At 35.4% G+C, this 15,712-nt stretch overlaps 1 long non-coding RNA gene across 44 annotated transcripts in view; it reads right to left on the bottom strand.

Moving 5' to 3' along the window:
- The window catches only part of LOC148151959 (uncharacterized), a 450,140-nt gene that overhangs the window by 419,967 nt on the left and 14,461 nt on the right, over positions 1-15,712 (bottom strand). Inside the window, exon 3 of one of the 44 annotated variants that reach the window (XR_015761145.1) lies at positions 5,487-10,069. The exons of the other annotated variants lie outside the window; for them this stretch is intronic. This is a non-coding gene — a long non-coding RNA (uncharacterized LOC148151959). Of the gene's footprint in view, positions 1-5,486; positions 10,070-15,712 lie in introns of those variants that run through there. 44 annotated transcript variants of the gene reach the window in all.

The following is a 15,712-nucleotide window of genomic DNA, read 5'->3' as shown; positions in this document are numbered from 1 at the left end:
GCATCCGAGGAACAGGAAAATCGACATTTCGGGCATAAGCCCTTCATCAGGAATTACACCCGAAACATCGATTCTCCTGTTCCTTGAATGCTGTCTGACCTGCTGTGCTTTTCCAGCACCACATTCTTGACTCTGATTTCCAGCATCTACAATTGTCAGTTTCTACCTAGAGGGTGACAAAATGGGGCAACTGAACACTAAAAAATATTCAATGCTTACATCTAAAAAGAAAAGACGGCTGGGGTGATGCTGATAATAAATTAAATCAGTCTATTCGAGAGAGAGGATTTCCTATCGCAAGGCCAGGATATAGAACTGTCTGGATGGAACTGAAAAACAGCAAGGATCAGCAAACATTTGTGGAAACGGTTTCTAAAACAACAAACAGTAGTGGTAATCTATAATCCAGAGGGGAAGACCAGTTTAAAAAACTGCAATATTTGGAAATAAATGCATTAGTCTTTCTGGATCTCCATTTTGAAATACGTAAGGTGTGTATTATTTGTCTGCTTTACTGTTTTCTTTCTTCTGGGGTGTCATGAAATTAGAGGTGCCTTTGACAAGAGGAAGGCAGTAATCATGAGTGACCTCAATCTATGTATAGATCTGGTAAACCTAATGAGCACCAATGGTATGGAGGAATAATTCCTGGAATATGTTTAAGATATTTTTCTGGAGCAATATGTTGAGAGAATTACTTGGACAGAGGTTACTCATGTTCAAATATCATACAATGAGAAAGAGTTAAGTAATTATCTTGTTGTAAAAGAACCTTAACAGAATAGCCATTATTGTATGATAACATTTCCCAATAAATTTGAGAAAAAAAGTAGTCCAATCTGAAATTAGAGTCATAAATTATAACAATTGCAATTATGAAGCTATTGAAGGAAATTGTCAGTGGTAGAGTTGAAAAGTATGTTAATAAGTTTGATAGAAAATAGGTAATGGTTATTATTTAAATAATTAGTGATTGGCTTACAAATTAAAACAAAGATTCCTATAAGGCAAAATTGCCCACAGGAAATGAGCCATCACCCAATAAGAGAATATAACAACAGTGTTATATCAAAGAAGGAGGCTTATAAAGTTGCCATAAAATTTTGTAAGCCTAAGGATTGGGAGAATTTTTGAATTCGGCAAAGGTGGATCAAAAAGGACTTCACTTGATGAAGGGCCAGCAATCCAAAAGCTTGTGATTTCAAATAAACCTGTTTGATTATGACCTGGTGTCATATGACTTCTGTCCTTGACCAAAAAATTGACAAATTAAGAAAGGATAGAATATGAATGTAAAATATCAAGAAACATATGCAACAGATTGCAAACTGTTTGATAGGCATGTAAAAAGGAAATGATTAGTAAAGAAAAATATGAAACTATTACAGGCCGAGACAGGAAAATTTATAATAGGATATAGAAAAAGGACAGAAACATTAAGTAAGTACTTTGTGTCTGTCTTTACAGTGGAAGACAAGAGTAGTCTCCCTGAAATGAGTAAAATTCAATGGAGTAGTATGTTGAAAATAGAGAAGTTGATTTTTGTTTTAAAAAAAGCAATTTTGTTGAAATTAATTCAACTGAAAGTTAACAAATCCCTGGACCTAATGAATTCCCCGTAAAGTGTCAAAAGATTCAGCAGCAGAGTTGGTTATCATCTTTCAAAATCTTATCATTTCTGCAATTGTGTCTGTAGAATGAAAGATTGTAAATGTAACCCCACTATTTAACAGGGAGAAAAAAGAAGGAACTATAATCCATAAGCCTGACACCCCTAGTAGGGGAAATATTAAAATCCATTTTAAGCCATGTGATCATGGTTACTTAGAAATGAATTATTTGTTTGGAGCAACTTGATGTTTGAAGTGAAAATCATACTTGACAAATCTGATAGTTTTTTTTAACTACTGGAGTTAAAAATTTGAAACCTGTGTATGTGGTAAACTTGGATTTTCAGAAAATATTTGATCAAGTTTCACACAAGAGTTTAGTAAAAAAAATTAAAGTAATTCTGAGACAGAATGTAATATACTGTTTTGGACTGAGGATTGATCAACAGGCAGAAAGAAGGAATATATGAAGGCACAATACTGTGGATGCTGACAATCTTAAACAAACACAGAAAATGCTTTAAAAACTCAGCAGCTTTGGCAGCATCTGTGGAGAGAGAAACAGAGTTAATGTTTCAAGTCCAGTTTCTTCTTCAGAACATTCTTCTTCAGAACCGGATCAAGGGGCTTAATGGCCTACCCTTGCTGCTATTCCTCAATGTTCTTAAGTGCCCACCATTGAAATTCCAGCTTATATGGAAAAAAGCTATGTAGACAAAGCCCAAAGAAATAATTCATATTGACTAAGACTTGGTGCATCCAACATCTAGCCTTATTCCAAAGCATTCCACTTAATTCCGGCCTAAGATATGGTGAAAATGAACTGAACTATTTGTGCATTGTCATTTTTTTCCCTCTCCATCTCAACTCAATTCACTCTCTGATCTTCATACGTTATTATTCAAACAGCAGCTCAAATTTTAACATATTTGTAATTGGATATGATTTTTACATCTTTTGAGTTTCCTATCTTTCTTTGTTCCTCACGCATACATAAATTTGCACATAGGCAGCTTTTCCGCTTAAAAGAACATAATCATTTATCTATACTTCATATGAATAATACTGTTTTCTTTTCTAATTCATTTATGGTTGGCAGTGGCATAGTCTAGACCAGCATTTACCATCTAATTTTATTCCTTTGGAGACAGTGGTGGTGAGCTATCTCCTGGAATTATGACAACCTTAGCCAAATGGGTAGCCCAGAAAATCTTACTTAGTGAGCTGATGTGGGACATGAAAGGTGGTGAACACATTCTTTTGGTGTTCCACTGTGGCGTTTTTCCCAGTGTCATATTTTCCCTTATACCCCCTCAGACACAAAAACCTCTCAAACCCAGAAACCCCCACCCCTCTGATTACTCTTGGGGGCCTGCCAACCTGGCCCACCAATCCTGATAAAGCCTGGCAAACATAACCTCCTCCTGTTAAAGGACCGTGTATAGTCCCACCTCTGGCCACCACTCAAACATGGGACTGCTGGAGCTGAATAGTTACAGACAATTAGATTGAGCAACATTCTCTCTTAAGCAAGGCCTGCTCCCCAGATGGGGGGAGAAGTTTCACCCTTCCTAATTAATGACCCATGCCATCATCCTCCAATACTTTGTCATCATCATCCAATTTGGTCAGGCTGCAATTGCTTGTTTCCATCTTTATCAGTTGTACCTAAACAGTTATCTACAACAACTCTCTTTCCTTTTCCTGCATCTGGTGTCTTTTCTTGGTCCCTCCTTTTTCTTATCTACATGTTGATATTTGGTGATATAAGCTGAAAGCAAAGAATCAGTTTCTACTGATATACGTAGACAATATCAAACTCTACCTGACCTTCTCCCTTGACCCCATCCACTGTACCCTCCTAGTTGTGAGACTGAATATCAGATGAGCATAAAATCTTTTCAACCAATTATTGCAAGACCAAAGCTCGGGTCTTCAGTCACCACCACTAATTCTATTCCCTAACCACTGAGTCCATCCTTTCCCTTGGTAACTGTCTGAGCCTGAACCAGAGTGACCACAATCTTGATATCACATTTGATGAGCCTTTGACCACATGTCCTTAGATATTTATTTTCTTTTTTACTTTTCAATTATTAATTTTTAAATTATCTTTGAAATTCTCAATTCAATCTGCCTCCACCACACTCACAACCTGATCCTAACACTTGTTGTATAAAAAGGTTTTCTCATCTATGCCTATTGATTATTTGACCACTTTTTCATTTATGCATGGAATGTGGGATTCACTGGCTAGTCCAACATTTTATATTCATCTCAAACTGCCCTTGAGAAACCACTGCAGTCTTTAGGGTGGAGGAACTACCACACTGCTATTTGAAAAGGAGTTCTCGAATTTTGATCTAGGATAGTAAACGTATGCTGATATTATTCTATGTCAGAATGATATGTGGATTTCAGAGGAACTTGCAAATGATGACATTCTCATGTATCTGCTTCCCTGTTCCTTCTAGGTGACTAATATTGTGGGTTTGGATTTAGATTTATTTCCTCTAGCTCTTAATCCTTCTACTAATGGAAATAGTTTCTCTCTATTTGCTCTGTCCAAATAACTCATGATTATTAACACTTTGATCAAACCTCCTCTAAATTTTCTCTTCTCTAAGGAAAACAACTTCAGTTTCTCTAACTCTATCATCATAACTTAAGTCACTCATCCCTGGAACCATTCTCATATATATTTCTGTATCCTCCCTAGAACCTTCACATGTTTCCTGACCTACAATGCTCAACATTGGATTCAATACTCCAATTGATGCTAAACCAATGCTTTATATAGGCTCTTGACAACTTATTTGCTTTTGTACTCTGTGCCCAAATTTATAAAATCCAGAATTCTGTATGCCTCTGTAGCTATTTTCTCAAACTGCCCATTACCTTCAATGGTTTGTGCAAGCATTACCGATTTATAGAACGTCAAAAAAAAACCGAAGTATGAATATTTCTTAAGGCCTGACATTGTTGTCAACGAGGTCTAACTGTTTTTCTTGGCTACCTGTCAATTATTTGCCATAACAGTAAGTTTAAAATTGAGTGTATGCCCCATTTTTGACTGCAAATGCAAGTGTAGCTAAATTTGATTACGTAACTGCTAACTACACACTTTTATTACAATATAGTTAAACTGATTCATATTAATGTTTGATCTTTGAAAGAATTGGTTTTAAACTGTGATACACATTCAAAATGCTAATTCCTTAAACTGAAAACCATCAATTATATATCTTGTTTCACACAGATGTTTATATATACCTAGGTTTAAAATATTTATATATTTGATTTTGTAACTGAATTTACATTGAAATGTAGATACTTTTTGTGTAAATGTAAATATCTGCATTAATGTGGATTGCCATAATTGGCAACTGTAGTGAACTTACAATGATGCCTAACTTATATAAACATAGAAGTATATTTATGTTTCGACAAATACAGCTAACCTTTTATATTTGCGTGTGTAGTCTAAGTAATTATCCAATTATCTTCAGAAAATATATTGTATTTTAAACTGGTCTAACCTACACTAAAAATACACCAGATGAACATAGATGGCAGCAAAATAAATAGCATGTCAGTTACGTCAAATGAGTTTGAATAATATATATGAACAAATTTATGCTCTGTGCATTTATAAATGCGTATTGTAAGTAAAGTTAAAAAATTGGATAATACAAAATATAACAAGTCACTATGAATTATAGAAAAGGTTTATGTTTCCAATTAATGTACCCAATATAATAATATTTTAATTCATGTTAAATAATGTCTTCATGTAGAAGGCTTTTCTATGAGGATTTACATGCTCATAACTAAGAAAAAATTTGAAAATACAAAACGGATACAATTTCGTGTGCACAAGAGATCTGCTTTATTTTTGTTTTTGAAAGACTGTTCTGTTCTTCTAATGAAATAACAGAACAAAATGTGCATGATAATTGTCACTGACATTGTGCATTGTAAATGTGCCATTTGCAATGCATGCATCTTAAAGGTGTTAATTAAATAATTGATATTCAAGACTACGCTTGCTTATTGTTTATTGGGACACGCAAGTTCAAGAATGTGAATAAGCGGACATTTTAAGTCGAACGTTATGCTCACTATAGCCATTGTCATAAAATGGTGGCACCACAAAATGCCCAGTACTCGGCAATATATTAAAACATTCTTTCCTAATGTTATTTGCATAAAGTAACATGCATATAGTGCTCTAATTAAACTTTAATTTGAGCTAAGAAGGATGTTACAAATTTCCTCCAATTCTTGAACCATGCACATTTTAACCGTCAGCTTTATCATTTGCATAAAATAAAAATAATTTACATTACTCCTATTATGTGTAAAATATGCCAAATATTGTTACTTTGGATTATATTCCGTATTTCCTAATATCTTTGTTCAGGATCCTTCATTTATAGAGAAAGAAAATCATGCCTTTTATCTTTATTGATGTTTATGTATGTGTGCCGTGAAGATGTATAATATTTGCATGATTCTCTGAATAATAGCTTTCCATATTTATATGCCTCATTTTACAGAAGAACTAACATTATTCGAAAATACTTGTAAGATAAGCATTTCTATATGACAATGAATTATTTTGCTTTTCCAATTTTGTTCCAGATCCTTTACCACTATTTCAATTATTTTAGTAACAAGCATTGTTTTATATTGTTTAACAATTCTCTGACTACTGTTACATATGTTTCAAAACCAAATACAGCTCTTGGTGCCAGTATGATTTTGAGTGTCTGAAAAGATAACCTAAACACAATAATTTTGTGACATTTTTATGATTTGAAATCCCTCTATTAACTTAATTAGCTCTTTGGGCAACGTATGACCAAGTATGACCAGTTATATATGAATAAAATTAAAGAAAAGATAAGGCAAATGAAAAAACAAATACACGCCAGGATAGGAAAACTATATGGCAGAAATATTAATTTCAAGAATTAATGCACAATTTACATACAAATTGAAGGGTGTAAATGTAAAAATATCTTAATCTATCTGCTTTGATTACTAAATAAAATTTTGACACCAATTTAAGAAGACTATATACAACTTCTAAAATTTTGATATTTTGTATTAGTCTTGATAAATAATTTAGGATTGTGCAATATATTATTCAAATACTTAAATATTCAGGATTTAAGCAGTATTTAAATACAATTACTGTAATTTATTTATCTGATAAAATTATATTATTGCTCTTTCAAACCCATGTCTAAACTAGTAGTCAGCGGGTTGTCAACAATTGTCAACAAGGCCAGGTTAAACAACTGTGCATTCTCCTTTATCATTAGCAATTTATTTACATCTTTACTACAATTTTTATAAAGCATGTGATCAGCATAAGACTTATTCTTTCCTTTTAGGAATGCATCTTCTTGTGAAAATCCTTAAAGAAATTTTAACAAATTTCAAGGCAAATATGTAAAGGTCCTTTTCAAATCATGTAAAAATTCAAAATAGATATCACAAATTGTTTGCTCATAACTCAAATACACATTACTGTGCAAAAACGTTGTGTCCAAGCTGTAATTTCAGTGCAGTATTTAAGGAATGATGCACAGTCAGAGATGATAACTTCCAAATAAAACTTTGGACTGAAGTCTCATCCACACTTCCAAATGGAGAGAGAATATCCTATTTGAAGAGGAGTTCTCCTGGTGTCTTAAACAATATTCATACCTTAGCCAGCTGGCCAACTGGCCTTGGGTTTCAGGAACCTTGCTCTATGTGGCTTGACTGTTACATTTCAATCGCGAATGTCATTCAAAAATACTTTATAAACTGCAGTAATGTTTGGATATACTGAAGTCATAAATATTACTATATAATTACAGCACCTTTGTGAATGTTCTTATTGTTATGGCTCATAGAGTCATACAGTATGGAAACAGACCCTTTTGTCCAATCAATCTATGCCAACTATAATTCCAAACTATACAAGTCCCGTTAGCCGGCTCCTGGCTGATGTCTCTCCAAAGCTTTCATATTCATGCACTTATCCAAATGTCTTTTAATTGTTGTAACTGTACTCACATCCACCACTTCCTCAGAAGGTTTATTCTGCACATGACCCAATCTCGTAAAACATTTGCCCCTCATAACTTCTTTAAATCTCTCTCCTCTCACTTTAAAAATATGTCCCCTGTCTTAACATCCTATATCCTGTGGAAGAGACAACTACCATTAACTCTATCCATGCTCCTCACTATTTTATAAACTTCTATCAGGTCACCTCTCAACCTCCTGCACTCCAGTGAAAAAAGTCCCAATCTATCCAGCCTTTCTTTAAAACTTAAACCTTTCATACCTGGCAACATCTTGATAAATCTCATCTGAACCCAGTCCAGCTTAATAATATCCTTCCTATAACTGGGTGATCAGAACTGGACACAGTATTCCAAAAGAGGTCTCACCAATGTCCTGTAGAACCTTAATATGACTTCCTAACTCCTATACTCAAAGGATTGAACAATGAAGGCAAGCTTGCCAAAAGTTTTTTTAATGTGATAAAAACTTCAAAGAATTATGTGCCTGCACCCCGAGGTATTTTCTTATATTACTTTTTCATTTGATTGGTTTTATTGTTTCTAAATTACCCCATTCTTTAAATTTATGTAATTTTCTATTTATTCATTTCATTTTTAATGAGTTGTGTAAGTATCACCTGCTATTTTAATTCACTGATATTAGGTGTCTGTGGAATATTTTCTGCATCTTTAAAACTTTTGTCCCAATCTTTAGACCAGTCAAGTACTTTTAATCATAATTATTAAGTTCAGTCCACTATTAATAATTATATATTTAAATAGTGCTTGAACTACAAAATATAACAAGTTTTTTTTGCATAAATATATTGAAATTTAGTTGTTTATTTTCATGAGTTTTTCAATAAGTTTCTGATGTTTCATTTGTGTTATGTATTTTCCAAAAAATAAATTTACTTAAGTAATGCAAATATGTACTGCCAGTTTTATTAATATTTACTCTACATGGCACTAAATGTTGGTCATTCATAATCCAAGTTTGATTGTAGGTACCTTTCATGCTAAAAGCAACTTTTAAGATGGCCTTCAGGCCTATAGGCTTTTCAAGCAAACCTATGAGATTTAAAAAAACACATTTGAGGATCCAGCATAGTACATGCCTCGGCATTCAATTTCTATAGTTTTGGTTTTACATAGAATTCACAAATAGATCATAATACTTCACATCTGTGATGTTACATCACAATAATGTTTGGTTAGATTGCAATGCTCCGAACACTTGAAAAGTATAGCTTCTGACAGATTAAATGCGTTAATGTTTTATTTGTTTGCAAACAGATGAATTGGATCAATGTAAAACATTAAATAAGAAATAATCAGTTGGAATTGCTCTCAAGAGTTGTTATAACATCTGACATCCCTGATAGTATCAATATTTTGTAAAACCTCCTAACTAATTTACAAATCCCATATTTTGGGGATTTATACTTTTTTCAATTATCACTGTGATTTTGACTGCTGATTCAATGGAAAATGTGCATAACTGACAGGAAATGTGATGTGTTTTTTGATATCATTTACAATCTATATTCACCATGCAATGTACATTCCCACAAAGGAAGCATTTCTTCCAAATGTTAACTTAGGACAGCTAAGTTAGTTAATATTCCCATTTCAGCAAAACATTATTTTAGGCAGACATTTGTTTGGCTCAAATATTGCAATCAATCTATAATTTTTAAAAAAAAAACCCATGGAAACCTTTGATTACAACTAGTTTATATTTACTAACATTACTTTCGCAGGTGAATATTTAGAAATCTATTTCAACAAAGTTTACAAGTTTCTGAGTGCATATTCTTCTTTTGAACTGAAAATAGTATACACTCCTAAAATGCCAACCATCTGCTTTCTCCACATATGCTGGTTGGTTTGCTGTGTGTTTTTAGTATGTTTTTGCTTTTTGAAGTTTCCAGCATCTGGAATATTTTGTTTTCTGCAATATTTTGGGCTAAAGTTTGGTAACAAAATGCATAAATGTTTTGCACATATCTATATTATCACATATCAGAGTAATAATGGCAATACCTTAGTGCTATATTTAACATTGCCTGATACTGCCAGTTAAACCAAATTTGTGAAGCAACAAAACAATTAGCAACATATTAACTTCTAACGTATTTAACAATATATCACAATATCTCCTTACAATTAAAAAGATGCGGGTGTTCCACGCAGACAATAAAACCTATGTTTAAATTAGTATCTAGCAGAAGCGTATTTCCGTTGTTTAATTTTACAAATGTCATTACTGAAACGCATTGCTGGTCCTTCCCATCCTATGGATATTTCTCGTTTTGTAAAATCGTTGATTGATAGACATAGGTTAGGTTCCAGCTCAGTGCGTCTAAATTAATTATTGCGCCGTATTAAAGCCTGTTGTAAGAAAGTACAAACAAGGGGTCGCCCTGTTATTGCAATAAAATAAATGTTTATATATATTATTAGACTTCCGTAAAACTGACAATTCCACAGCTGCCATCCTGAAATGTAATTGAACACACGTAACATTCAACATCTAAACGTCTATTGAAAATAATCATGAGATTTTTCAAATAATTCCCAGATCTGCTAAATTAAAATATGTGATAATCCATTAAAATATGTATCAATAATTGGTATTCAATATTCGAAACTCATTGTAGGAATGTGCTAAGATGGACTGTGCGTTTTAAAAATAAGTATGGTATTATAATTTTGATATTCGACTTATTACTCATCTAATGTCACGTGCTGTATCACATTAACACGTAGACGTTAACCTTTACTTTAAATGGCATAGTGCTCAGGAATACGCAAATGCACTGCTTGAGTGTTTTAACTTTCAACTGTTTTCCTACGCGCCATTTGATCTATTCATTTTAGAAATGAGAAAAATAACGTCGTGTTGTGTTATGGTTTCAGTTATGGAAGTATCGCAGCAAACATTGAATATTTGGATTATTTAACTTATACTGCATTCATAATGTTTTGGATCCTTCTTTAGAAGAACTTAAAATGCTTGATCTACTTAATGATTCTCTTTCTGGAAGTTGAGTTTATACGGATGTATTTATATACATGCATGCAACCATATTTGTATACAAGCACGTTAAGAAAGACTAACAGCATATAAATAAACTCCACCAGGTTGTTGTCACAGCAGTGTGGGGCGTGTTTATGTTACCAGTAGTACCACAGTTTGATTTGTATCGTTTTCCAGGATGCAATGTGTACTATTATGGATAGGCCTGAATATCACACTTCCACTTACTGAAGACAGGTAACAAGATTGTTTGTTGTGACGTAATTACACAAGCCTCAAATCACGGGAATTACACAAAACTGATTTATCATAAAGAAATGCTCAATGTTTCATTGATTGAGGAGTTACTAGTGATCTGGTGTAGCAAATCATACACTTCATTCGCAGTGGAATTTCCCAAGAAGTCCAAATGTCCAACAAAGATATTTCAATATTATGTGATTGTGAAATTGCAAAGCTCGACAAAAGAATCCACATTCCCCACCCCTGTCCTAAAATAACTCATGCGTTGAACACACATTGTGAATGTATTTGTTTCTTTTTTTTAATCAGTTCTTGTTTTGACTACTCAGACAAATTTATCAAATCGTTCTGGCGCCTCCCAGGCACATTCTGCAATTGACCTAAAAGGTAGCTGTTGTTTTAAGTTATTTAACGTTTGGAAGGAGTTGGAATCGTGTAATATAAACACATTACTAAGCACGTTACATATCAAACTAGATGTTTATATTTCAAAGTACTATATTTTAAAGTCACAAAACATGAAATTCAAACATGAACTGAATCTCGTTTGAAGAAATGAATTCATGACTGGATTGTAAGTACCAATGTTAATTTTAGCAATTTGAAAAACACGGAATACAAAACAATAAATAAGGAGCAAGCAGCTGCTTTGCAATAGACGCCTGCCGACTCTTATGGAACGTGTACGCGCTCGCGCTGCTTCGCGGGCACACGCAAACACGCGCACACACGCTCGTCCTTGCTTGACTCACGAGCCGTCGCCAGGGAAACAGCCAATGAGCGGCGGCGACCGCCAGCCGGCCGGCTGTTCCCGCGCCAGTGGCACGAGCGCGGCGGCGCTGGGCTGAATGCAGGGCTAATTAACCGGAGCAATGCAGCTGTGCTCACATCAGGCCCAAGCAACAGCAATTAAAGAGAGAGCAGCAGCGGCGGCAGCAGCAGCAGCAAACTGTCATCCTTCACTCACAACACCTCGACTGAGCCGATGGCACGTTATTAACAGTTAAACAAGTTCAAATTCACGACCAGAGAATCCATGACGAGAGTTTCACACATTTACGGGTGGGTGGGATTACTCTAACCCCAATTAAAGCATACTCTGAAAAAACCTTTGCTGAAATATGTTCAAAGAATTCCTTCGTTCTGATACTTATTGATCTGATTTGCTTCCAGGAAGAAACTAAAGTAATTATTCTAAACGCTGTCCGCTTTTGCGAAAAATAAAGCATTTATACCATTCCAGATATTCATAAAACAGAGCAGAAGTGTCTATGTCCAGAAGCCAGATTACATTCTTGCCGGAGAGCGCGTGAAACTATCATTGCTTGAAAAAAAAGGTTCACTTTCAACTAAAATCTACAGGATTTGAAACAAATTTCTCATGAAATGTATCTCCCCATTCTTCATTACCACACTCAAAGGACACAATGCTTTCCAATCCAGCATATGTGTAAGGCTCCATTTTTTTCTGGCTAGAAAATAACTTTCCAAAATAATGATGCAGCGGGACTCCATACTGATTCAATGTCATAGCTATGCCCGTAAAGTACAAATACAGAACATAAGGTCCTTGGGTATTGTTATACCTACTTGAAACCATTATCATCCTGTCCACTACCAAGATCAATTTAATTAAAGACTGATTCAAAATTTCAGAACATCAAACATAATAGAAGTGAAACCATCTGTGGGAAGTCTAAGATGTCCCCGTAGGTTAAAATTGGCATCTCACGTTAGAATGGTTCATGTCACTATGTTTTAATGGGCAACAAACATTTGCCAATATATAAACTCTAGCACAGGGGTCATGTAGTGCAAAGGTAATGCCTCTACATTTGGACCAGAGGTCCAGTTCTAATACCCAGCTGACATGAAAAAAGGACAGAACATCTCCAAACAGGTTGTTTTTCTTTTAATTCTCCTATTATGTTCACCTTACGCAAATCCACTGTAGTATGATACCAATCGGGTTCTTCAAATTAAACAAGATTTTCTGGACCCTTCAGAAGATATTTTACATTTTTTCGTCTATTCTATGTTTGTCTTTTTATAACATCTGAGGGCAAGGCGAAGGGAAGGGATGGGGTCTATCTCTATCAGAAAGTTCGTGTAATTAAAAAAAAAATGTTGAATATACGATTATGTTTATCTTCTTGTCTCCAAACAAAATACAAAACTTTGATTTTTAAATCAAAATATGCAAATCCATCCTCACCACAGTATCCAAAACAGTCTTTAAAGGCAAAGTATCTGAATTATAAATTCGATAACCAAGTCTCTAGCTGACAATACAAAATAAAAATATTACTATTACATTCGAGTTTTTAATGCCGTACTAAATAGACATCAAAACAATGCCCCCATCCCACCGCTCATTTACTGGAAACTTTAAAATTATTTATCTTCTTATAGGAATTTGTGGAAATATCAAAACTAAATTTAGGGCAGATATTTGTAGACTGCATTTTTTTTTCGTGTGCTGACATTTAGTACTGACCCAGTAGGGAAACAATGCCACCATTCATAGCACTAGACGTAGATTTCAATCGACTTAAGCGGGCACAATGAGATGTGGTCATTCAATGGTTACCCATATTGTGTTCTCAAATTTTCTCTCAGCCAAAGTATAATGACTCGGTATTGTATGGGTGCTTAGACAAGGGCTCCAAACAAGAGACACTAGTTTTGTCTGACGGTGTGAGAAAGTCGTGAAGGGATCCTTTCTTCCAGATGGTGTTAAATTCAGCTGCCTTTTTAACATTGGCCTTGCACAGCAATCTGCTGCTCCCTTGCCACAAAAGAGGATCTCTGGTTCCCACTAGTTAACATGCACACTCACGCAGACTTCAAATTTCCTCCAACTTGTTTTCACTGGGTATTGATATATGTATTTGTAGACTGCGTTCTAAAATACAGATGTAACACCACATTGTATTTTGTCAACTCTGTTCTGGAAAACTTATATTGCTTTGACTATGTTCCAGAAATTATAACCATAAGTCACTTAGTAACAATAATCTAAACAATTTTATGGATAAATTACTCTAACGAACCCTTGTATATTTCTTTTGTGTGTTTCAATAGTTGAAGGCCATTGTTTCTCATTGCAGTAAGCCCAGTTACAAAACAGCTGTTCATTAAAATATTCTTCCTAAAATATTTACGTAAAAGCAAAGCACTGAGAGTGAACTGTTCACTAACAGTGAACATTCTTCACTGAGAAGAAACTTGCAGAGACCATTGTTATGCCTAACATCAGAATTCAATCGTTTTCAATTTAGCAGTAAATGCTTTGAAACACACCAACCGTTTGGACGAACATTTAAGAGTGCAATTTCCCATGTCACCTTATTGTTTAGACGGAATCTTCCTTATTCTCAAAAGGAAAGAAATGTGTACTTTGTAATGCTAATTTTTTAAAACAAACAGGCTTTAGGTTAACAGCAGTTAGTGGTTACAGCACCATTGAATCATACAGTAAACACCACACTCATTTACACTTTTACAATGCAAACGTTGTTTGTCCTAAACAATGAATTTAAGCAAACAGGCAAGTGTCACGGATGGCTATTACAGTAATAAAGGTTAAGCAGGCGTGTGCCAGACTGCTCGCCACTAAACAACATCTAACGGGAATTGAGTAAATAAAAGACAGTAGCAAGGTTCATAGCTTGCCAGTCCCCAAACCCGGTTAGCCTGTTGGGATACAATAGGCTGCTATTAAGTGAAACTATTGTCCACTTGGTAAGATTACACTCCTTAAGTTCCAGGGGCCAGAATATACGGTGATCCCAGGAGGGAGGGCACAAGCTGACGTGCTGAGGGATGTGGGTGGGAAATGCCATCACATTTGTTTTAGAGATAGAGAGCTGCACTTGACAGTTTCTCGCTCCTCCATAGCCCACCAACAACCCCCACCCCCAATCCAGCTGCCTGTCAGCGGTTGGGCTCGGGCACGACATTGCCACTCGTTCCCCCCTCCCCCGCCCCCGAGCGTGGGAAGCGGAGCGGCCAGCCGTTCACATCTCCTGAACTCCGTTTAACGGAAGCAATTAGGCGCAAGCTGCAGACTCTACTCTCTCCCCATCCCCAGCCCCCGCCCTTTCACGCCTGCACACGTCCTAATTATTTTAGTTTGGGATGCCAGCGCTGTTTCCTGGATATATCCGATAATGCTGAAAAAAGAAACAAAAAGTGGCCACGTGGGTAGTCATCAGGACGACGTGCTTTCGTATCCTTCATTAAATGTCAGTTTAATTTCCAAGGCTAGACGCAGAGTAAGACACTTTTGTTTTTTTTACAGTTTGACAAGAGGGAGGTTCCCGCCGCGTCTTTCTGCTTTATTGCCTTCCTCAAGGAAACCGAGCTGGAAGAGCAAACCTTCTTTGCTTTCTGAATTTTAAAATAATAACGATCAGATCTACACCTAGCGATTGAAACTCGGCTGTCCTCTATTCCGTCGCCTATATGTTTATTTACGTAAACACTTTTGGCGAGCCGATTAAAACGTATTTGGCTTTCTTTCTTGGGGAGACATGTGACTACAAACGTTCCCATGAATGCATCTTATACAAGTTCTGCCACATGTTCCAGAGTAAAATGCTCGCCTGGTGATATTTTCACAACCGATCGACTAAAATCTCCCCCGAGACCTCTTCCGATTTAAAACTTTTAATCCCATTCGCTTTCCCAATTCTAAGAAACCCTCCGACTTTCACGCAGCGAGATATCCAAATAAATACTGGAGAGGT

Source organism: Chiloscyllium plagiosum, unplaced genomic scaffold (assembly GCF_037043375.1).
Source record: "Chiloscyllium plagiosum isolate Xiang-an unplaced genomic scaffold, Cpla_swu_hap1 HiC_scaffold_2, whole genome shotgun sequence".
Taxonomy (NCBI): domain Eukaryota; kingdom Metazoa; phylum Chordata; class Chondrichthyes; order Orectolobiformes; family Hemiscylliidae; genus Chiloscyllium; species Chiloscyllium plagiosum.
This window is presented reverse-complemented; position numbering and strand designations above follow the sequence as displayed.